Source organism: Eumetopias jubatus, unplaced genomic scaffold (assembly GCF_037043125.1).
Source record: "Eumetopias jubatus isolate StellerSeaLion01/CBP00866 unplaced genomic scaffold, mEumJub1_p1.0 scaffold_2, whole genome shotgun sequence".
Taxonomy (NCBI): Eukaryota; Metazoa; Chordata; class Mammalia; order Carnivora; family Otariidae; genus Eumetopias; species Eumetopias jubatus.
In genome coordinates, this window is record NW_028274808.1 from 12,201,266 (window position 1) to 12,227,705 (window position 26,440).

Sequence of the window (26,440 nt, forward strand, 5' to 3'; positions counted from 1 at the left end):
GCCATTTGCCTGGTTTGAAACCTAAAATTAGGGGCGCTGGGGTGGCTCAGTCGGTTAAGCTTCTGCCTTAGTCTCCGGTCATGATCCCAGGGTCCTGGGATCGAGTCCCGCATCAGGCTCCTTGCTCAGCAGGGATTCTGCTTGTCCCTCTGCCTCTCCCCCTGCTGGTGTTCTCTCTCTCTCTCTCAAATAAATAAATAAAACCTTTAAAAACACACAAATGTTGGCTAATATTATAAATTAGAATCATTTGATAAATTCATAACTGCTCCTATATAAATATATATACCTTCTTAGAAAACCTACCTTCTTAGAAAACCTATCCAATATTGGAGAGCCAGAAATAAGGATACTGTAAGATAATGTGATAATCAAGAAAAGTATAATTCCTAAAGCTAGGTGATAGCTCCTCTTAGTAACATGAGCTATAGAAACCATCTCAGAGTGGCCCTTACGGAAGGTAGGATCTGCAGAACAGCTCTTCCAAGGGACCTTGCCAGTGCTGGATCATTGACAACTAGACAGCCTGCTTATTTGGGTGTTTTCCCGTGCAGAGCAAGTGGTCTGAGGGTAATTGTAACCTATCCAAACTGCATAACGCAATTTGTATGTAGTACGTGGAATATCAAGGTTAAAAAAAAGTAGGTGTTTTTTTTTCTCTGTGACATTTTACGACTTCATTTTAGTAGAATTGGAGAGCCCTGTTGTGCTACTGCAATAAAAGTGTAATTGTAGGTTTTTGCGGAATACAGTACTATGTAAAAGTGAATGAATAAAAACAATTATCATCTACATGGGCAATTCTGTTACTTCAAAATTACATGAGATTATGGAATAATGAAATGGCCCTACTCTTTAGCTAAATTGAGAAATAATTGGGTGTTTATTAGCAACTCTGAGAGGTGGGATGTTGGGGTTTTTTAACCATGCAAAGTATAGGAAAATAAACTAGGAGTCACTTAGAAAACATAGGTTACTTAATTCCATTGACTTTTAATTGCAATGCCAAGTGATTAACAAAAAATCCTGAAAACAGGCCTATATAAATTGTGGGACATTCTATCCGCTTGGAACTTTGAGATCTAGGTCTGTTTAAATATCATTTAGGTCTTCAAAAACAATCACCTTTCATAACTGACCAAAGTGGATATCTTTGTCCTAAACGTTAAGATTTGTGTCATAATTTTTTTCAACAGTACTGCATGTAAATATTTTTAATCTGTTGAGTTTTCTTCTTGCAGTCTTAATTGTAGTTAAGCATGGTCCATGGCATTCTGAAACAAATGGCAAAAATTGCGGAGTATGTGAACAATTTGATACGACGGTACTTATGCCGGTAGAGGGGCTCCTGTGTGACTCAGTTAAGTGAGCGACTCTTGATTTAGGCTCAGTTCATGATCGCAGGATTGTGAGATCGAGTCCTGAGTCTGGCTCTGGGTTCTGCAGGGAGTCTGCTTGAGATTCTCTCTCTTTTCTGTTCCTCCCCACTCTCCTCTCTCAAATAAATATATCTTCAACAACAAAAAACTATGCCCATAGAATCACCACTCAGTTGTTTTTTTTTTTTTTTAAGATTTTATTTATTTATTTGACAGAGAGAGAGCAAGAGCAGGAACACAAGCAGGGGGAGTGGGAGAGGGAGAAGCGGGCTTCCCGCAGAACAGGGAGCCTGACCTGTGGCTCGATCCCAGGACCCTGGGATCCTGATCTGAGCTGAAGGCAGATGTCCAACGACTAAGCCACCCAGGCGCCCCTCACCACTCAGTTTTAACAGTTCACCTGGGTCTGTGTGAAATAATGTGTTTTTTTTTTTTAAAGATTTTATTTATTTGTCAGAGAGAGAGAGTGAGAGAGGGAACACAAGCCGAGGGAGTGGGAGAGGGAGAGGCAGGCTCCCTGCTGAGCAGGGATCGCGATGCGGGGCTCCATCCCAGAACCCTGGGATCATTGAGCTGAAGGCAGACTCTTAATGACTGAGCCACCCAGGCGCCCCTGAAATAATCTTTTTAACTCAAATTGATGCTATAGTTTAATCCACCATGAAATCAACTACTGTGAGTAATCAGATGTTTACCATCACACTGGATGCCTATATGTGCTTTTAAATCACCAAAAAATCTATTCAGTTTAATGAATCATTTCTTTAGTAGAAAACTTTCTCTAGTCTTTGCCTCCTTCTCCTAAAGTTTCATTTGGGCATACCCATCCCCATTGGTCTCAATAAGCTGCTTAGACTCACTAGTCTAAGTTAATCTAATTAATTAACTAATTAATTCGTGATTTGGACCGGAGTCCAGAATGCATAGAGATGACTCAAATGTAGGAATTGGCCTGCAAGAAGAGACAAAAAATTACAGAGGTGTCCATTCAGAAACATACCTGATGTTTTAGCTTAGTTCTTTAGCATTATAGCACTTGAGCTTGCTGGCAAGCACCAACAAATTTTAGGAAAAGAATTATAAGGAAAGATCAGTTGTGAAATGGGGAAATTGCAACTGTGATCCTATCACTTGACTTTTTCTCCTGAAATCCCATGGGGGTACGGTTCCAGATCTCTTAGAACCAGTAAGAACCAGGAAATCTTCCTGTCCCAAGACCTACAAAGACTCTGGAGTCACTCTCGGACATAAATGCTCTAACTCTGCTTAGAGGCATTGTTCTTCTGGGCTTTGGCTCATGTTTTTCATCTATCCACTGCCTTTTCTGTGCCTTGACGTTGCTTAGCATTGGTCTTTCAGATTGCAATTCTTACCTTGCTGCATATCAGTACTGTAAATTCCATACTTCCAGAAAAGATGTTTTCTTTTATCTTTTATTTTTATTGTATTTTATTATTTATTATTATACTATTTTATTTTTATTATTTTTAATTTTATTTCTTTTTCTTTTATCTTTTATTTTTTTTTTTCTTTTATGGCATCTTCTTTACCTTCCTAAGATTTGAAGCCTCAAGAGCCACCATCCCCCACTTCCCCAAACTGCTTTCCAGAGAAGAGTACGTGGATGGATATTTTTGAAGAAACAGAAGAAAGGAAAATCTTTGCTTTTGTTTTTTCCCTTTGTACTACAAGCTATCGATCACTCTAATCAAGGACACAAGTGAAACTAATTGAACTCAAAGTAATAGGGGATTTTGGATTACTTAACTGGAATAAAACTAATATGCTCATATTGAGGGTACCCTCTGGTATAACGAGTAAAATTGAGGGATGGATGCAAATACAGTTGGACAAAAACCAAATGGACTCATGTTCTAGACTTTTCTGAGCTCTGTCTCCCTCTGAAGCTGTAAAACTAGACCTGACAAGGCCTGTTGTGTTAAGGAGGTATTACTGCAAGGCTGAAAATAATATTTATGATTCTAATGGTTGCTGACCTGGCCAACTCTGGGTCAGTGTGGGAAGACACAGCCAAAGTGCCTAGATACAGGGAGGCGTGAAAAACTGGGGCCATTTATACAATCAATTTACAAATCTGTAGTGGTGAAGACAGCATTGAGATGGAGAATAAGAAAGCAAGGCACGGATCTTTTCATAGGATGTGGTCTAGGAAGGACTTTAACAAGAATATAGGGCAGCTCTCATCAAACTTCGCAATATCTACAGCTGACAAAGAATAAACTGTAGGTTTTATAAAAGTATTGTCAGACTTTTTAAAATTGTTTTTAGAAAATACTTTTTTTTTCAACATGGAAGTCATTTGGATAATTCTATGCACTTGCCCAAATCATTACTTTATTTCATTTTGTGTCACAGCATCTTCTTTTGTAATAAAGAAAACCTTAAGAATTAGATTTTATTGAAACTGAATCTCCTGAAAGCTGTGTTTTTTAAAATCTCTTAAACTTGCATACTCTTTGTGTGGTAATGGAAGAATGATATAAGGCCCGACTAGGTGCAGACCTTGCTACATGGCATTTTTGAAGCATACTCCTCAAAATTATTTGGCTTAGAACAAAAAACAAACCCTGTTTAAATGTTGTCTAGCAAAAGTTAAATAATACCAGCTTCAAAAATCCTGTCAACTCCATCCACAAACGTTTTCTGCATTTAAAGTAAAAATGTTTAGATCTTTTCAACACAGTGAAGTCTACAAAGAGATGAATAAAAAGATTAGATATTACGGTAAACTTTAAAAGGGTAATATGTATTATCCTGAAATAGAATTTATATTTTCTGCCACTGTACCCACCATGCTTAATTTTTCTTTAGTTATTTGCTTATCACATTAATTTATATTTATAACAAGCTCTACCTGGTATATCTCTTGTACTTGACTGTCATCTGGCATTAACTTTTTTGGTTAAATGACTGTCTGTAATAAGGATGGGCTAGAATGATGACTAATTATATTTCAAACGAAGCCACATCTATAAGAAAGGGAGAGGGGCGCCTGGGTGGCTCAGTTGTTGAGCATCTGCCTTCAGCTCAGGTCATGATCCCGGGGTCCTGGGGCCAAGCCCCGCATCAGGCTCCCTGCTCCATGGGAAGCCTGCTTCTCCCTCTCCCACTCCCCCTGCTTGTATTCCTGCTCTTGCTGTGTCTCTCTGTCAAATAAATAAATAAAATGTTTTTTTTTTTTAAAAGGAGACAATAAAATAATTTCAAGGTGGATAAAAGCATGACAAAAATTAAGATAATAAACAATAAAATTCCTAAATGGTAAGATCTGAGGGAGTAGTTTTTTAGAGAAAAAGAGTAAAATGTTGGCAAATTAATAGAATTTTAAAATAGAGCCATAGAATACAATTTGGGGGCTAGGACTTTGAGAGAGTAAGTCCCTCTGCAAAGAAGGGAATGCTTGGTCCCTCTGAAGTCTTGTTAGTTTGACAGGTTATGCCTCTCTCTCTCTCTCTCTCTCTCTCTCTCTCTCTCTCTCTCTCTCAGGTTTAGTCAATATTAGAATATTTCTGCCTGAAAGGCTCTTCCATAAGCAGGTGCCATGGGACCTAGAAAGCAGACCTGGCATCTTCACTAAGTGTGTTCAGTTTTCTTCTTTCATCTCCCATTGATTGGTCTCACTTACAGACCAACGTGGGTGTAGACAAAGTGAGAATGGTTCTTAGAGAGTCTTTGGAAAGAGGGAAGATTTTAAGAGGGACGGAGGAGAAAAACAGTGGTGATTAGAAATAGGGTCAGGTGCCTTGGTGTCTTGGTTGAGCATCTGCCTTCAGCTCAGGCTGTGATCCCAGGACCCCTGGGATCAAGTCCCGCTTTGGGTTCTCTGCTCAGCGGGGAGTCTGCTTCTCCCTCTCCCTCTCTTCTCTCCTCTCTCTTTCTCTCTCTCTCTCAAATAAATAAATCAAAAATCTTTTTAAAAAAGAAATAGGGTCAAGGTGAGCAAAGACTTATAGTTGGAAGAGGAAGAAGTTCTGGGGATTAATATACAATGTGGTACGTGTAGTAAAAATATTGTACTGCATATTTGAAAGTTGCAGAGAGTAGATTTAAAAGTTCTCATCACACACCCAAATTAACAGCATGTGAAATGATGGATGTGTTAACTAATGTTCCTGGGGTAATCCTCTTGCAATATATACCCCCATCAAATCGTTGTCATGTACCTTAAACTTGGACAACATTATATACCGATTATGGAGCAATAGAGTTATAAACAGTAGTGGTGATTGCGGCAGATGTTGTTCTCACCACCATCAGATCCGCTGCTTCTCTGCTGTCTAGATGACGGAGACCCTTCTGGAAAGTTTCAAGGACTTTTAATTTGTGATCAATGAGTTGTGAAATACTCAACATCCAAGGATGATTTTTGCTGATAACCTAGCTCACCGTCTCACTTGAATTTAGCACAGACCTTCTCAGTAGCTTTTTTTTTTTTCTTCTCTCTTCTGCTGGACCATGCAATGTTTAGCATTTGGCTGAGGACTTCCTAAGGAGGCCACTCTGCAGAATTCTGGAGGTTTTCCTTTGCCTAACTCACTTCTCTAGTACTGCCTCCAAGATTCCCTCAGCTTCAGCAGCGCCCCCCCCCCAAATTCTGGTCACTTTCTCCTCTGCTCAGTGAGCCCTCTGTGCTCTTCCTGGGATGACTTGCCTGCAATGCAAACTTTAGGTGCCTTTAGACAGAAAGTCTGGGTGATAGTGGGGACTCACTTCATTGTTTCCTCTCCCTCAAGAAGTCCTGTACTACCTGTTGGCCAAACCGTGTGCACATTTGCTGCCTATGTTTCCAGTTTGAGAGTTGGTTTTGGCAGGAATTCTAGTCCTGTACCTGTTACTCACTGAAAACCAAGAGAAAGTTGATTTTTTTTTTAAAAATTCATTTCTCAGTGTTTTTATATTCCCCCCATCTTGGAAGCATCAAAAAATAAGATCTTTTCTCCTTTAACTTTTCTATACATAAAAAAATGAACCACAGTGATAATATATCTTTCCTGAATGCTAAGGACTGTGTAGTATCATTAATTCTTAAAAACAGACAAGGACCACACTCTGCACATTGAGTAATACGTTAAACTAGTCTATAATCACTATGTTATACACCTGAAAATAATACGACATTGTCTGCTAACTATGATTTTAAAAATTGTAATACCATCCTAAAATTTCTGTGGTAACCACTTATCCTGTGTCAAAACTAACATGCAATAATAATTAAATTAGTGAAAATATCCTTGACTGTTTTTACTGTCTAAAATTTCTCAAAAGGGTTTATTATAGAAGCTTATCTCTGTCAGGGACCTAATTATTTGTCTTCGTATTCTATGCAATTTACCTTTCATCTTTAATCTTGGCTTCCTTGAACTTTTTCTTTCTGTATGTGCTTCAATTTTATGTGACTTGTGTTAGGTCATGCCATGCCTGTGGATTTTTATTTTCTGGGTTTCCTGTGCTTTCTCTTCTTTGCTCCCTTACAATTAATATTGATCACTTTTCACCTCTGGTATATTTATATCTCAAAAGTACATCTTATTGAGCATCTTTCTAATTAGCTCAAGTCTTTTCTCTATGCCCTTCCTCATATTCAGGGGCATCTGGCTAATAACCAGATTTTTATATACTTAAAATCACATTTACTTAGCATAATTAATATTTTATATTTTACCTTAAAATTTCCACTACTGATTCACTTGGAATTAAAATATTTTTTTTTGCTTTAGGGTATATAATACATATTATCTTACCTTTTGCTCTTGAGACAGTATTCCATCCAGCAATCCTAGATATTAAGCTCATAAAATCCCAATAATGAATTTTATTGGTCAGTGTTGACTTAATGACAACTGCCTTTAAGGCAGTTGCCTGCATTTCTTTAGTGACACAGTGATATCAGGATGGCTGCGACTTTTTTCTCACTGTAACATCATTCTTACTCTGCTTCGGGTATTGCTTTGCTCCTTTGAGTACCTTTGTTTTTCTTCCCTTCCTTCCATCCTCCCATCTTCGCTTTTTTTCCTCATCTCCTTTAAGCTTTATAACTACTCCATAAGGAAACTTTGTGCAGGTAAGTCATGTGGAAATTGGGATCTAGGTATGTTCTTTTTTTTTTCTTTAAGATTTTTATTTGAGAGAGAGCAAGACAGAGAGAGAGCATGCGCGCGTGTGCACGAGTTTGGGGGAGGGACAGAGAGAGAGGGAGAAGCAGACTCCCTGCTGAGCAGGGAGCCCCATGCACGGCTCACCAATAGGACCCTGGGATCACGACCTGAGCTGAAGGCAGACGCTTAACCGACTGAGCCACCCAGGCGCCCCAATATAGTTATGTTCTTGAAGTTAAAGACTAAGTAAGTAAAGTAAAAAACTCAGTTCTGATTCATGAGTCCAAGCTCTTAACCACCAGTATGTATTATCTGCAAAGTGAAACAGGTAAAGACTTTGTAAATGGAATAAACTCTGTCTATGGTAATGATACTTACTGACTAGGAAAACTCTTCTAATTTTCACATCAGTCTCCTAGGTTAAACAATATAATGACAAATGTTGCAGCTATACAAAATTATTATTTAGGAATTCAGAAAATCTTACTTTACAGTGGAATTCATGTAAAACTAAGGCAGTGGTTCAACTTTTTCGAAACTTCACTTCAGTTTAAACAAGGAGATATCCTGGTCACTGGAGTCTATTCTGTGACCACTAATGGTTCTTTATAAGTCAAAGGAAACTGTGTTAAATGTGAATGAAATTTCTTTATCCAAACATCCACCCATGCATTTGCCCATTCACTCATTTACTTGATAAATACAGAATGATCTGTTATTTGCCAAAATTTTGTGCAGTGAGAAGGTAACAGTGAATGTGATAAAAGCATTCTCTGCTTGCCCTGAACTTTAAATTATAAGAGAAAACTCTACAGGGGCACTTGGGTGGCTCAGTTGGTTAAACATCCTCTTGATTTCAGCTCAGGTTTTGATATCAGGGCTGTGAATTCAGGCCCCGTGTTGGGCTCCATGCTGAGCATGGAGCTTACCTGAAAAATTTTCTGTACAGGTTTTTTGTTTGTTTGTTTAGTATATACAGAAAGGAGAGGATTATATCCCAATATCATTTTAAGTCTCTAATATTCTCTGTACTTCTTTTTACTAGAAAATAGAATCTGTATATACCCTGGATTTCTCACTGTCTTGTGTAGGGAATCTACTTATGGCAATATTTGTTCATCAGCTTCCAGTAAGAATAGCAAGAATGTTTTTTATCTGTACACTTTTAATTTTAAAATCTGGTTATTTTTCTGGACATGAATAGTATCTATGAACACATAGGGACTTTCCTATAGCCCTCCTCTCTGACACGTTGGAGTGGGATTTAGCACAAAGTAAGTGGCCTTAGATTCTTTTTAGGGAGTTTCATACTTGTAGAAGTTCTGAGAGATCCTTCCTAAGTGTTGTCAACACAAACGTCATCATTTCCTAAGAAATCTAAGGACAGAAAGTGTTGTAATACATTTATGTCCTTGTGTTTCCGCATTCTATTTGTGAGACTTATTAAAGAAAATGAATATAACCCCCTATTGAAAAGGATTCTAAATTAGAATTAGGCCCCCCAAAGTCTTAAAAACATAATGATTTGGAAAAATGTAAGACGAAAAGCTTTGTGCCATAAAGTAATATATTCTGACAGAGAAGTCTAAAGATTTTCTCAGCAAAAATCCTGTCCAGTGAAAAACAGTATTTAAAATTAGCACCATAGTGATTGTTTAATGCTATTTACAGAATAACCTTACAAAATGAGAAATTGGGAATCCCTTCATTTTCTGGCTCCCTTAGACTTCCAGAAATGTTAAAATTTTTTGTCAGCAGTTCACAAATTTCTCTGGAGAAGCTAATAGTAATATTTTAGCCTTTGGGGCATAGAGTCTGTTGCAGTGGCTCAGCTCTGCCTCTGTGGTGGCAAAGCGGCTCTAGACAGGACGTGACCAGCTGAGTGTCTGGGTCAAAATGAAACTGTACTCACCTCAACAGGGGGAAGGTGCCTTTGGCTTCATGGGTTATATGTTGCTGATCGCTGTACTAGGTGGAGGTGGGCATCCTAAATATAGTCTAAAAGATGGAAAAATTGTTTGAATGTAAGGACCTAGTAATGTCATAGTTGACATAATTTAAAAACCGTACAAAAAATAGCTTCCCAGATGAAGTACATAAAAAGGTAAAATTAAAATAAATGGCAGACTTTCATTTTTTTTTTTTAAGATTTTATTTACGTATTAGAGAGAGCATGTGCGCACCTGAGCAGGGGAGGGGCAGAGAGAGAGAGGGAGAAGCAGACTCCCCACTGAGCAGGGAGCTCGATGTGGGGCTCGATCCTAGGACCCTGGGGTCATGACCTGAGCTGAAGGCAGACACTTCACTGACTGAGCCACCCAGGCGCCCCAAGACTTTGTCTTAATATTCCTTTACAAGCACTTCTTGTTGCTGTTTTAAAGTTTTTGTGCATTATTGACCCAGACTTTCTCATTTCCATAAACTTGTATATTTGAATTCAATTACCACATGGTCTTATTTTTTTCAATAAAAAGGTTGGTATTTAAATTACAGGTTTTCCCTTGGGGAAAGGGCTAGAAGAATATTTTTTACTTGAAATTAATACTTTAGGAAACCAAACTATGAAGTTAATACTAGTCATGTTCTACAACATGACAACAAGCTATATCTGGTTTTTCTCTGCCTCATTATACTTAAGTTTTCAAATCATTGTGAGTTTAACTCACCTGTCAGAAAATGCATGTGTTTTGTTTTTTAGATTTAGGTTTATTTATAATAACACGGTATATGTAGAGCTTTCACTTGTAGGTAATTGAAAAGCTCATTTGACTTACATATTTTAATACATGCTTTCTTCTATTGATTATCTGGTGCTTCTATTGATTATCTGGCGCTTCAAAGAAGTCATAAGTCACTTATTTTCCATCCCCACTACTTTTCAACTTTAGATCTTTGTTTTATCGTCGTTTTCTCCTATTTTCTTGTAAGCTTCTTCTTGAATTCCTTAATCCCATCTGCTGGTAATTCTCCTTACAGAACTACATAAATGAAGCCTAAAACCTTTGCCAGACTTTCAAAGATGTCTGGTACTTATGCTAATTTATTTCCCTTGCTCTTTTAAACTGCTTCTAGCTTCTTGAACACTTGAGCTTTTTTCTAGAATTTTCTCCCTTCACTGCCTGATCTTTGAAATCCTTTGTTTTCATGTAGGTCTAGGTCAGATATCAAGAACCCTTCCCTGCTCACTGAAGTACTCATCTTTCTCTAAGAGAAACCGACACTGAAACTGCAGGCTGGTGTTCCAGACACAAAACAGGTGTTCTGAGGCCAAGGGTGTGTCCCCCAGTGCTCCTGGGCTAGCTCCATTCCTGATCACTTCAGAGGAGAGATTGGTGTCCTCTAATGATGAAACTAAAAAGCCCCCAAGCTAGTGGTGCCCTCCATGGAGTGTAATGTGTGTCTCAGATCCCTAAATGCCCCAGTAAGTTCCATTTCTGAAGTCTTGCAGCATCTGGTCATTGGCTTGGATTTACCAACATCTTCCTATCACTAAATTTAGGTTTACAGACTGTCGCTACCCAGGGTGGATTAGAAATTTTACATTTTAACTTTGATTAAAACAGCAGGGTCTGGCCCCTTTCCTTTGGAGTACCATTTGGTGGTGGTTGATGAGCGTTAAGAATCAAAATCCCCTGGGGATGGAGAGAAGCATGGAAAAATGCTGGAAAACAAACGTCTGGTTGGATCTTGAGGGCCAGTCCAGAAGCCTGGTTGGTTTTCCTGTCCACAGCCTGTGGTTTGGACTCATTTCTCTAGGGGGAGTGAGGGACAAGTGCAAGTAAACATTCACCAACTGCCTCATTAGTGGTCCAACGCTGGGGAGAGCCGAACAAATTCCAGAACCCTGGTGAGACTTGTCACCACACCATAGTCACTCTGCTGACTTTGATGAAAGTGTGGCAGAAGGACAAGATGCAAGCTTTTCAGCTTGCATATATTCATAATGGAATTGCTCAGTTTCAAAAGGTTACCTACCATAAAATATTATCCAATATGAAATCTAACGTAATCAAACCTTCCTAGTAGACCTAAGATACATGGGAGTATTTCTTTGGGATAAGTATGGAAGGCCACAGGCCTTCACCTCTACAAGGTTCTCCCTGTGGACTAGGCCAAAAATAAGGAGGGCTCTCTCCATTTAAAAGCCCAGAGCTTCCGAACAAAGATTAAGCCTGTAAGTGTTCAGAGATGGAAGGAACACATGAACTCCTTTCATAAGAGGAAGGATCATTGGATTAGGGAAGCTTGGGTATTAACCGAATGTCGTTAGTTTATTGAACCCAGAACCCTTAGTTTATTGAACCCTTAGTTTATTGATTCCAGATATAATTACCACATACTTGCTATTTCCATATGCACATAGCTGGCTATACATTTTTAGTATATGCAAAACAGGCAATCCTCCAGGATCAGTTCACTTTGTGATTAACCACATCTGGCTCTGATACTCCATTCACCTGGCTGTAGTTGGGCTCAGATGGAAATTGGGTAGCCCTAATATGCTGACCCTCATAAGAAACCTTGAATTTCCCTAGAATCAGGCAGCTTTTAATGGTACCAGTAAAGAGTTAAGCTCAGGACAAGGGCTCAGGGTCCCATTTAACACACACTTGTTATAAGGCTTCAAAATGTTAATCCATATAGAAAATTGATCTTACCTAGTGTTTGCTTTAAACTTTATCTCTGATTATTTCGGACACCTTCACTCTATCCTCACCAACCAAGTTTAGCTAGAGATGACTACAAATATGTGTGGCTTATTTCTACTAACATGGGAGCTCCTTGAGAATTGAGGCCATATTTTAATTTTGTGTGCTTTAAAAAAAAAATAAAAACAGTTGAACTAAAGATCTGGGATCAATTCTCTTTATTACATGCATGCCTGAATACATTTAAAATAAGCCATCTCTTTATTTTATTTTTTTTAAGATTTTATTTATTTATTTGAGAGAGAGAGAGGTAGCCAGGGAGAGCAGGAGCAGGGAGGAGAGGGAGAAGCAGGTTCCCTGTGAGCAGGGAGCCCAACATGGGGCTCAGTCCCAGGACCCTGAGATCATGACCTGAGCCGAAGGCAGACGCTTAACCGACTGAGCCACCCAGGCACCCCCACATTTCTTTAAAAGCACATTGCAAAATAAATGCCATATTTAAACATTTTTCACTTGGACTGCTAGTTGAAGTAGACCTGTCTGTGTCTACTAGTAAAGCCTGAAATGGATTTTTGGGATTCTAAATAGAGACAGCAAACTGATGAATTTTGCAGGTATTCTCTCTCCCTTGTATTGTTGGTGGTATTATTATAACCTTCTATTACCCCTTATGTTTTCAATATTTACTTAAAAAAATCAAAATGACCTAGACAAAAATAACTATTGAGAGAGTAAGCATTAAAATAGACAGTAAAACAACCCCCAAATTAAGTGAGCTGTTAATAAAAAAATATCTGTACTTTGAAACAAGTTAAAAATAGCCTGGAAATCTGAGGCAGAGAGTACATTTTGTGTCTGAAAATTGACAGTGGTTAAGATAGTCCAAAGGATGTTTTCAGGTGAGAGAGGTAAATTATGTAAAGACAAAAAATGATGAAAACATCATGTTCGAAGTTTGACATGGAGTTTGTATAATTTAAAATCTTGCAAGTAATTTGAGAGCACAGTGGCAGTTATAAACCCATCTGCATCACTCTTTCTAATTCTCTTTAGATATCTTCATATGCATTCCTGTAGAAAAACTGTATCATTTCACTGTTCAAACAAGATTTTATGTCTGGTTATCCAAAACAGGAATAGGTTTCTCTTGGCAAACCTTTCCGTCAGGCAGAATGTCAGTTTGCAAACACTAAATTATCTAATAAGGACCGAATCTCTGACCATATGTGAAGATTCTTATTAGAAGCAGAATGTTCCTCACCTCCCTGAGGAAGGACCTGTTCATGTGGGTGATTCCTTGAGGCACATGCTTGGATAGCAGAGGGTTTGGAACTGTATTTGCTTAAGTACTTTATGTTTTGCTGAGTGGTTTGTTTTAACTAAAGGCAGTGGCTGACTAGTTCTAGGTAATAGAAATGATTTTTAGACCCTGCTTGTAAAGGAAGAGAGTTGCAGTAATGCACCAAGCCCCAGAGAAGAACTTTGTGTGTGTGGAGGAGAGATATACAGATAGACGTCTTGTGGGGAATTTGATCGCGTTTCCACCATGTAGATAAATGAACCTTTTTCCCTGACACCCCATGAAACCTTTTGATAAAAATATCTGTATCTATTTCATGTTTGTGAAGATGGGTTTGTGCTAAGTATGGCTTCAAAGTGGGCCCAGTGGAGAGGCTTGAACCACCATAACTCGGTTGTAGAGAAAATTTCCTGTTGTGCACGGCACACACACGATGAGGCAGTCTGTGAACAGATGTGGCGAGGAAGTTACATAAAAATGGCACAAGAAAGAACACCTTCCTGGGGCGCCTGGGTGGCTCCGTCGGTTAAGTGTCTACTTTTCGCTCAGGTCATGATCCCAGGGTCCTGGAATGGAACCCCACATTGGCCTCCCTGCTCAGGGGGGACTCTGTTTCTCCCTCTGCCTATCCCCCCTGCTCATGCTCTCTCTCTCTCAAATAAATAAATAAAATATTAAAAAAAAGAACACCTTCCTGAAAAGGCATATTATAAACTAATCCTCAGTAGAAATGGTTGACAGCCCACGTCTTTTAGACAAGACCTTTGATATACTGAGAAATTTATTTTATTTTTTTTAAGATTTTATTTATTTATTTGAGAGAAAGAGAGCACATGAGAGGGGGGAGGGTCAGAGGGAGAAGCAGACTCCCCGCTGAGCAGGGAGCCCGATGCGGGACTCGATCCCGGGACTCCAGGATCATGACCTGAGCCGAAGACAGTCGCTTAACCAACTGAGCCACCCAGGCGCCCTATACTGAGACATTTATGAACAGAAAATGAGTGGTGGTTTCCCCAATATGAAGAACTGTCATGTTTAAGTTCTAACAAAATGGAGTTCACACTTACATGAGAGCTACAAAAATTCTGAAGACATGGTCCCGTGGTGTACTGCAGACGAGCAGTAAATTTCAGAGTAACCGAAGCAACACAAAACATGGTAGGTAACTGGAAATAGTTGATGCTATCTTTGATTTATTATAAGTGGCATAGCTACCCTATTCCTCAAACTCTTCTCTTCCTCCATACTGCAGCTAGAGTCTTTTATTTGGAGTGTTACTGTACCAGTGGCTGAATCTTCTTAATGTTCTACAGAAGAGCCAGTTTCTAAGCAACTCTCCTGCCCTAAACCCCTTCCCGTGCCTTTTTTAGCATTTCTCACCATCCAGTGAATGCATGCATTTGCCCATGTTTTTGTTGTTGTTGTTTTGTTTTGTTTGTCACCGGAATTCATGAGCTATTTGCTGACTTACAATTTTTTTTTTTTCCCAAGTTACTCATCCACTGAAGAGAAGCCTGACATTCTCGTGTGGGGTGGATGCTTGTCCCCAGTGCTCACTGAGCACTCCATTTGCTCTTGTGTCTTAGAAGATTGTTCTAATATGTCCTAGGACATGCTAATGTTTATCTCCATCCATAACATATTTTCTGAGTTTAGGAACTTTCTGTCATTCATCTTTCGTGACTCTGGAGACAATTAGAGCACCATACAGGATAGGAAGTCAATAAATTATTTTGAAGGTAAAGTTCAGTCATTAGGAAAAGTAGGGAGAATTTACAGTTAGTCCTATTACCTGTTCTTGGCTTGTGCGAGCATGTTTAATTGCCTGAACAGCATACACAGTCATTTGGCAGTAAAGAATGCTTTCACTGGCGAGTCATAATATATTCTAGTTTCACTTTGTGATATAATTTGAGTCTTTATAGAACCGTCCTTTATTTTCTCAATTACTTGCCAATTCTGGAACGTGGAGTCCAGAAAGAGCCTTAAGAGCTACCTCACCATTCCTATTTGTTGCTAGAACTTTATTTTCGGGCCTGGTTACAAAGCCATCCAGTGGTCTTTTTATTATCTACCCTGTCTTATCCTTCACACTGGAGACAAAGTTATTCTCTGAAGGTACAGAACAATATTTCCTCTGCCTGAGGTAGAATTCCAAACACCGATTTAGGAATTTAATGTCCTCTTACAATCTGTTGCCATCAACACCCCTCCCCCTACACACATTTCTTACACATCACATTTCTTTTATACACGTGTTTCAGCCACAGAAATCTCTTAGCACTTGTTGTACTTCTCAGTCACTGTTTCTTTGTGTTTATTTAGCACGCACTGTCTTGTTTCTGCTTCCGTTGTCAGCATGCCACCCATCCCTCGCGTCCAAGTTCACCCGTCTCTTCCAGAAATCCTTCACCATATACCTCTAATCAGAATTAGCATTATTTTTATAATATCAAGTATTTCATACTACTCACTCAATTTTATTTTTGAGTAGGAAAAAAATGCCTTTAAATTTCCGAGTTTATGTTTGGTATAATCACCAGTAGTAGTAGAAAACTCAATGTTGAAGGTAAGAGTCTTTGAATTGGAAGGGATCATGCAGTCTAAAGTCCTCATTTGATGAACCAAGATCCAGAAAACTATTTCTGAAATTAATCAGAATTTGAAGATAGATCTGGGTAGTTTATCTACCAACATATTTTTCTTTCCATGGTACCTTTTGCTTAATATATGCCCTTACTAGGTTTCAGTACCAGAAGCTCTATACCAGCACTTTCATTGAGCACTTTTCTACAACTGTAGAACTCCTTTATATCTGCATATCCAATATGGTGGTCACTAGCCATATATCGCTGTTGCGTATTTGAACTGTGTCTAGTGCAACTGAAGAATGAAATTTTAAATTCCAGGTAAACTAAACTTGTATAACCACATGTGGCTAGTGGCTACTTTATTAAACAGTTCGGTAAACTCTAGGAGTATTTTCTAAAACAGCATGTTTTCCCTTGAGAAAAGGAATATGTAACACCAAAACTGTTGTGATCAAGAACAAATACTGTGATAGTTTTCTTTTGATTTTTGCACCTTGTTCTCAGTGCAGTGATGGATAATCACTATTTAATCATTGAATAATGTTATTGGACTCTTTACCCTGACATAGAACAGGTGTCTAAAGACTTATAAAGACTGAATTTCAAGCAAAAAAAAAAAAGTGCACCAGATAACTAAGGAGATAACTTAATTCAATCTTTTGCATTTGGAAGAACATTCATTAATGAGAAATAGCTTACAAGGACGGAAGCCTGGGGTTTTGTAGATTACATGGGAGTCATGACGAAGGATGGGACTGGGTCTTAATCAGAGGAATTGAGGAAGTGTGGAGGTGGGAGGACACCAAAGTAGGGTGGTGCTTAGTTTGGACATTTCTCTGGACACACAAGGAATTTTTGCGATCAACCATACTTCCCAGAAAGATGGACATCAATGTATACATGCAAATACATACGGATGTATACGTGCAAAATTTCAGGGAGAATACAAAGTTCACAAATGTTACCTATTCATATTTCTTCCTTTCTATTGAAAGATCTGGGAAATCCAGGCATAGAACTTTTGTTTTCTTACTGAATTTCCAGTAGGAATTTTGTTTGCCTAGGAAAAATTGAATTCTATATTCCCTAATTTAAATGAATAATCTAGCATTTGGAATCATATTCTGAAATACTTATTCAATATCAGTTATATACTAGGCAAGTCATAATTTAATATATATTTTTCCATCAATAAATAATATTTTACAAGCAAGGAAACCAAGGCTGTAGTTGAAGGGATTTGCTCCATTTAGATCTGGACCTTCTATTTCCAATGAATTCAGTTATTAGTAATGACTATATTATATAACCGAAATATCCTCTGGGATCACCTCAGCCCTCTGGTTATCAACAGTAATTGACTTGAAATTTAGGATGGTTAGATAAACTAATGCCCATCCTGAAATTTCTGCAACTACCTCTGCACTTAATGTGTGGTCATCTCAAATTTTAAGCTCTTGTTTCAAGCAAACAAATACTGTTTATGGAGTATTTCACTGCACCCTCTTTGTATACAATCTTTCTAAATTAAAACATAAAATGAATTTGAATCTTAGGCCCTGTCCTTGAATTATACATGCACAATTTTATCTCAAATACATCAATGCATCCATACACACAGCCAGTGAATAGAATCATACCTCTGGAGATCTTATGACTCTGTTTCTGCTTACTCAGATAGATCCATGTGACAATATGGCAGTAGAAGGAGTTCCCATATCTCTTTGTCTGCCCCTTCCCACCCCAGTTCCAACAACTTGAGCCCAGCCTATTGGTCCAAGTTCTGTCTTTTGGGCCCCTTCTCAATCCATAGGAAGGAAGACCGAGGGAAGAGGTTCAAGGAGGTCTTAGAAGCTCCATCAATGATGCTGAGGGTTTAAGGCCTTGCAACAAAGATGTGGTGGGCTCTGGATGGCCACATATTGTTTGCCCTGTGTATTTCTTCCAACTTCAGGAGGGATCTGGCTGAAGGAAGTAAATACTAAGGTCCTCTAAAGGGCAGAGCCCAAAGTACAGCTACCTCTTGGTTAGCCTAACTTTGGAATGAAACTGTGTACTCCCTTTGGTCTCTGAAAGTTAATCTGGAAGGAATATGAGGGATGGTGAAAGGGGCTGAGTCTGAAGGTATAAAGACCAAGGAGCTACTTCAGTATTTCAGTCAACCAGAATTGGGAGAATGACAGTACAGATGAAGGGGTGGACAGATCCAGAACGATAAATAGGTGGTATAATCAATAGAGCCCAATGGCCAACTGAATCCCAAGAGGAAAGGAAAGGAGTTGGAATAGGATGGATCTGAGCTCTTTGCAGGGAGACCAGCAAACAGACAAATTGATTCTAGGGTTCTCTGTGCACCATGCTGTATCTGAGGTTTTAAAGCAGTATGCAGCAGAAATCTGGAGTGAAATAAGTCAATCAGAGAAAGACATGTATCATATGACCTCACTGATATGAGGAATTCTTAATCTCAGGAACAAACTGAGGGTTGCTGGAGTGGTCGGGGGTGGGAAGGGTGGGGTGGCTGGGTGATAGACATTGGGGAAGATATGTGCTACGGTGAGTGCTGTGAATTGTGTAAGACCGTTGAATCACAGATCTGTACTTCTGAAACAAATAACGCAACATATTTTAAGAAAAAAGAAAAAGAAGAAGATAGCAGGAGAGGAAGAATGAAGGGGAGTAAGTCAGAGGGGGAGACGAACCAGGAGAGATGATGGACTCTGAAAAACAAACTGAGGGTTCTAGAGGGGAGGGGGGTAGGGGGATGGGTTCGCCTGGTGATGGGTATTAAAGAGGGCACATTCTGCATGGAGCACTGGGTGTTATGAACAAACAATGAATCATGGAACACTACACCAAAACAAATGATGTAATATATGGTGATTAACATAACAATAAAAAAATAAAAAAATAAAAAAAAAGAAATCTGGAGGATAATTATCTGATGAAAATCAAGCTGTAAAACTATAAAATGAAAATAAATTTTATTTTTCAAGCATTTTGTCTAAGGAATGCATACATTGAAGGCACATCTATTTATCCTTCTAGCTAAGTATACTTAGAAGACCTAATCATATAATTTAGTGGGGTATAGTTTCAAATCCCATCAAAACATAAGCAGTTGGGCTCACTGGAAATACTACTAGCTACAAGTAACCAGATTACCTCCCACTTACATGACTTAGTTCATGGACTTTATTGAAGATCTTCTTGAACCCAACTTGAGCCCTTAAAGTGTAGATGGAAGTCTTTGAAGTTGCAATACCTTCAGTCCAGTTAGAACTCTCTGAAATATGGGGCACCTGGATGGCTCAGTCAGTTAAGCATCTGACTCTCAATCTCAGCGCAGGCCTTGATCTCAGGGTTGTGAGTTCATACTCCATGTTGGGCTCAAAAAAACCCCCCAAACCAAGAAAAAAACACAAAAAAACAAAGAGCAAAAAACCAAAAAAACCTCCCTGAAATAGAAATGACTTGTGTTTAAACCAAGCTTATGACGATAACCACTGAAATGGAAAGAAATTGTTTAATTTCTTATATAAATTTAATTATACCAGTTTAGAGGCTTGTCATAAATATTACTCAAACAAAAGATAATTATTTGAATGGCATTAGATGGCTAATAAAGCTACATAAACAGGCTAAACTAATTAGGAACTAAAATGCATCTGCTGTGAACTTAATACCAGATTTTCAGTTCCAGTATTGTATTGTGTAACTTGATAAAGTAGTTTATTATTGCTGCCCTCATTAAAATAAACCCTCCTTATAGCACTTATAATGTTGGACTCCTACAGATAATATTATAATGAGGGTATGATGCATTTTGATGGAGTTACCACAAGGGAGAAATTTAATTTAATTAAACTGGTCTTCATTAAAGTATTGCATTCAAGTGAAGTAATTATGTGGCACATACAGTATAGAAGAAATCCTGCTGTTTTAAAGGGAGAGCATTCCCCATAGACCAGCTGTGATTTCATTAAGAGTGCCTTTCTCAATAATTAACCTATGACATGGACATAAGGATAAAGCAGACAGACTAACATTACTTTATGCTCTGGTTTTTTTAAAATAAAGAATATCTTGCATTTATAAATGCATATAGAATTTCTACACATGAATGTGTATGCACATCTTAGTTGCATATAAACACAATATCTATGTAAAACTGAAAATATGTACATATTAATGTATATACTCACTTAAAATATACATGCATGCATACTTGTATTATTATATTATTAAAATAGGTTTCTTAGAGACATGTCTTCTATATCTAATGCAGTCATAAATCAACCTATAGCCAACCAGTTTATTAAGAGAGTGTTAAAAATCTGAGAAATGTGTGGGGTGTGTGGAATAGGCACAGTGAGAATTTGAAATTGTAGAAAAATAGCTATGACCATTGCAGTATTCTACTGACAATGCCCCAAGTTCAGATTTTATATGTAGACAAGAAAACCTGACTTTAAATGTTAATAAGCATAACTTGAATTACTGCTACTATGTTCAGAATCTCAAAATCAATAAAATCTGTGAATTATCATTCTAAATGAATCCATTAGTTACCTGGGTGCTTAACTGGGTTTATATGTCGAAATCAGCAAAATATAAAATTGTGCTTTAACTTGATCTCTTGGCTTAATTGTCTATATATGTTTCCTTGTTTCTTCCGCCACCCTAGTGAAAACTTCTTACAGAGTCTCCTTCCTTGATTTTGTTCCATATTGGTTTTTTGCCTGATAACTGTATTCATTCACTAATATATTAGAGGAGTTAGGGGCTGAGTTCAGAACTTAGCTGAGTGATGTTATACTAGTTGCAAAGATTTACTGAGTAACCATTTTTTCTTCAAAATTGTGTTGACCCATCCTAGACAGGCACAGATTTCTAGACCAGAATATTCTATTTATCCATGTTCACTCACTACTGTTTGTGCTGTTAAGTCTATGCTAATGATTGCCAAATGTATTCTCTTACAGCCAGGATCGAATTCATATTTCTATGAGCCTTTTTAACCTCTCCACTTATATGCAGTAGTCGTGTTAAAGCAAACTGGCCTTAAATCTATCCTCTCCTTCCTTTACAGGCGTCATATTATCCCTCTGGAGTTTTTCCTGGGTATATAAATTATTCCTCTAGGAAACTTGTATTAAAACTATGTATTAAATAACCATTAGGATGCAATCAAATGGGTACATCAATCTGGATGTACCTCAATACTTGGAGATACACTTTCCTCTGTGCACATTTCCATTTCAACTAATGGGGTCTTACTCTAAGCTTTTGGTATTAAACATCCGGGCCGTTGGCAGCCCCAGCTTCGTGGACATACAACTAGTGTCTTGGCACAGAGCTTCATGCACAGAGAGGCCATGGACTTGGGTTTGATGCTCTGAGATCATGTCTCATGGCATGGACTGGGGGAAAAATCATGACTTGTCAAAAGGGAGACTGAAGAAAGAAACAGATTGGAGTACATTCAACAGCACTTTTTTCCTGCATCTTGAAAAAAAGAACCCTTCCTTTTCATTTTGCACTGAGCCCTTTATGTAGTCTGCCCTGACTAAAGTTTCTAGCCCCTTTCCATCATTTTGACTTCGCTGTTCTCTAGTCCCTGCTCACATATGATCAGTCCCGTCATTCCTACCGTCACGGCACTGGTGTCCTCCTGTCTCTACCCACCTGCCTGACAGTAGGGAATCATCATTCCTCTGGTGACAGATTTTCTCAATTCGTTGTAGTTGCTCTCTCTCCTCTTGGTTATCATACTTTTATATCTAGATTTCTACCCCTTTTCTAGATGCCACCACTTTCTCAGGATTGAAATAATCCTCTTTAACTTGCAGCTTCTTGCTAAAACCTCTGCATCCCCATGAGTACTTCCAGTGGCTCTCAGGAAACATGTTTCTCTTTTGCTTCCCTTATATTCCTTGCCTTTCATAATGCTTATTTAAGTATTTGCTTTACTCGTGTATATACTCCTTAATCCTCAAGAACAGAATCCATGTTAATGATTTGCATATGCCCAGTTCTATAATAATGCCTTGAATGTACTAGGAGTTCACTGTAGGTTCTTTGGCTCTCAGTTGCTTCTTCATTAACAGTTAATGGCATTTCATTGCCAAGCAAATGAGGTCCAAAAGTCTTGTGTAGGTTTAGAGTTGCATACTATTGCTAAAAGACCAAAAGGACAGAGGGGTGGTTGGCTTTTAAATAGGAAACCTCCCTTTCATTTGATTAATTACAATAAAAAGGGCTATTTGGATTATTAAATATTTCAAGATAAAATTTAATCAACTCCTTTTGAATAAGTACTTGTTTTCAGGATGACACTTTGGAAGACTTGGACATAACATTATGTTTTGGAATAACCATTCAAACCCATGTGAGAGGTGGTTTTAATGTGTGATTAATATTATGTGTAAAAATTTAAGATTTTCTGAATAACTAGATTCAGAATATTTTTAGGATGAGAAAAATATTTGCAGGCTGTATTGCTAATACAACTACTGTAGCAGTTAGTGAGAAAATAACCTTGGACCATGGGTGTTCATAATGTTAAGAAACATGAGGTAATATATTTGAGTTTTAAAAGGTATTTCCTTGTATTTTCAAAAAGCACTGGTAGAAATGTCTACTTTATCACTTCTGTTCTCTATCCATTATATATTTAGCCTTCTTATTCACGGCATAAACATATATTTGAGGGGTTTAGAAAATGTGCATGCTAAATTTCCTTGATGCTTTTATATGTATGACCATTAAGCTCTGAGGCAAGCAGAGTGCAGAGTACCATGTTTTCTTCCTTTGTACATATTCAAAGACCTTTCCTTCCAGCAGCAGGCATTCCACAGGAGGCTTAAAAGCTTTTGTATTTTCTAAAATGTTGTTCGCTGCTCAATTTCTTAAAAGTTAGAAATAGAAATCAAAATAAGAGCTACTTCTATTCACTACACAATTTTTTTCTTCCCATCTTTTTTGGCATACAGTAAAATGTTCTATAATGTAATGCAGATATTTTGAATAAAAACTAAAAAAGCAGGTTGGATTTGCAAATGAGTTATGTAGGACGATTGGGACACTGATGGTAATTAAAATGAAGTTTATATGATATAGTAACTTCTAATTTTACAAATTGCTTTAAGCAGCAGGATATCATTTGAAACTCTTAGAATTGTTACTGGTGTAGGGTTCAGTGTTACCCTGTTTTTCAGAGGAAGATGTTGAGATTCAAGAAGGTTATTTGACTTGCTCAAAATTTAAGAACTGGAAGGGTTAGAATTCCAAGCCAAGTCTTCTGATACACACTCTGGTTCTCCTTAGCCGTTTCTCATGGCTTAAAATTATTAGAGACCTTTCTCCCCCTTCCTTTGTCTTCGAATTTATCAGGGCTTCAAAAAATGGTTAAATAAAATCTGAAAGTAAAACATACTCGTAAAGCTTTCACAGATACCATATCCTTCTTATATAAGGCAGATTTCTTCTCTAGGATTTTTTCAGAGGTACATTTTAAAGGTGCTTTCTAATACTATAAACTTAGTTCAGACTGAAAATAGCTTATATGACACCTTGAGATTCCTAGTTACATGCATGTACATCAACAAGAATGTCTGTTTTTACTTCACCGATGTGAATATTGGGGATATTCACTGTATACAATGTCTAATCCCTAAACTCTTCCTCATTTATAAAGTGGAGACACTTTAAGGAATAAATGCAATTGTATATATAAAATCACACTATCTGACAAATAACATTCAGTAAATCCTATCTTAAAAAACAAAATGATAATCACAGGAAATGACAACACAGGAGTCAAGTTCAAATAAAAAACTTAGGAGAATGATTCAAAATAGCACATTCTTTTCATCTTTGTACACTGTTTGGTATTTACAGGCTTTTTAAAAATCCATTTAAATCAGCTTAACATAAATGTAAATTAAAGATCAGATTCCATATAGATTACACACAACTCATTTCTGATTATGGGAACGAAACTACTCAAAAGCTTATACTCTTGGGGAATTAGTTTATTCTATGAGAAAGGATGCTCTTTCATGCACTGTTTAATCTTTCATCAAATTACTTTTATTGGCCTTATAGCTTAAGGTACCATTAATGATGTTATATCTAAATTCAATAGGATCTACAATTCTGTGTTTTGAGTTTTCTGCTAAAATTGAACATTAAGTTACTTTGCTCAAAAATTTCATACTATACCAACACTAAATAATTCATATTAAGATGAATATTCTTTGAGGAATGAAATAAGTTTTCACATCTAATTGCTGGTTCTACTATGTTTATTTTGTGAAATTATTCTCTTCACTTGCTCAAAATGCCATTCATTCTTAATTAACTTATCCTAATTGACTTTGTTTCTTTAATTCTTTTGTCAGTAAGTATAAACACTGTGACTTGAGAACTTGTTAAATTCTTGATAGAAAGTTTAAATGGATAAGTGGGTACTTTTTTAAATGATCAGGGTCTTTTTATATACTTAAATTTTATTAAAGAGAAATGATGCATACCTCTCAAATTACATGTATTTTGTGGCAATGCTAATAGTGAAAGGAGTTTCTTGTTTACTGGTCAGAAAACACACTTTATAACAAAAGAAGTGAGTCTCCAAACTCAGCACTGAGAGTGAAATGGGGTCCATATCCTTCAATGTATTTTGCAGTAACCTCCATTTCTGAATAATTGTATTTGAAAGAGAAGTAATCTCAACTGGGTTTGCCTAGATATTCCTTTCTGCCTCTATAATGTGGGAGTTCTGTAGTGGAGACCAAAAAATGGAGTGGTTCTTTAAGGTTTCTTTTTCATTCCCCCTTCTGGAGACTGACCTGGCATAATTCTAATGCCACCTGCGTCTTAACGTATAAAATATACAAAAGCATACCTCGTGTACGTTGACTTGTATATCAACAAGTGTATTCCATAGAATTTGCAGAGTAAGAGCAACTTGGGTATAAAGTTGGCTACTTACTAGAACCCGTGAGAAGAAAAGCTCCTATTTCTGGTTGTCCAACATAATTGTGTCTTCCAAACACAACGTCTAAAAGTTCAGGTGTCCATAATGTATTAACTGCGTGGACTACCATAATTTTCTGCATCGCAATAGCTCAAAATAAATTTTTGTTCTTATGGTTTGTGCATTGAATGAATTCAATTTAAATGGACCATTAAAACAAATGATTAAGAAAGACTACGAATATCTTAGCATATCACTCAAAGGTATATTTTACACTACATCTAACATATGACTATTTTCTCTGACTGTTAGCTAGCTGCTACAGTTCCATCTGTAGCCCACGTGGATGACCAAGAATTACTCAAGGCTTGGCTCATATTGATGTTTCTTCACCCATTCCACTATCTGCTTTCTCTTCCTTCTTGGTATTTCAGTTCCTTCTTGCTGCACTTTTCCATCTGTCTCCATGAGTTTGCTTTCTGACTTAAAGGGCTCGGCTTTGTTGCTTCGATTAACTTTTCAATGGACCCCCATCAGCTTCCATTGTTTCCTGCTGATGCTCCCCATTTTCCTGCAGCTCTGACTCACTGTGCTTGGAGGCCCCCCACACCCAAACCCTGTTTATCAAGTAGTCAGCTGGTTGAACTGTTGTTTGGAGCACTGTGGATTTCCTGCTGATTTTATCACTAATTCCCTACTGATCTTTTGTTACACTGTTATTTTATATTTTCTACGCAATTCTGTCATCAAGAAGCTGGCATTATTTTGTAAGACCCAGTGTTAGGAGAGCGGTTTTCCCCAAAATTGTTAATCTAGAATCTATTTAGTTCCTTTCTCTGTTCAAAATGATCAAGAGTGAACTAGAGTTCCCACTGTGTCTACTGGGGAAAAAAATGTACTTATATTTGACAAGGTGTTTATATAAATACTACACTATGTCTAGTTGTTGTGATGTTAGCACTTCAATTCCAAAGTATTCCCCCAGTGACTTGTTAAGCAACTGGCTCCTTTCACAGACTTCACTGCGATATCCTGAAGGTGCTTACCTTAGAAAGAATTGGCATCACTGTTTACATTATATGAATGATCCTGGTGTTTTTTTCTTCCATTCTAGCAATCTTCCGTGGCATCATGTCTTGATAACTATAAGGTCCTATTGTCAAGAATGGTATTCCGTCTAGATGTAAGAAACTTATTAATAATTTGTATTTTTTGTGAGTGTCACTTAAGAACTGTGAGGGAGTCCTCTAGGCCTTTTAATTCCAGAGAGACCAGTGTTAAGTTTCACATCAGCTCTTAGTGGGATTTCCTGGTACTCAGAAAAAAACAAAACAAAACAACAACTCACAAAGCATGGATTTTTCTAAGGAAAATTAGATTTTTTAAGATCTTAAGAAAATATTTAAAAAAAAAACTTAATTGACC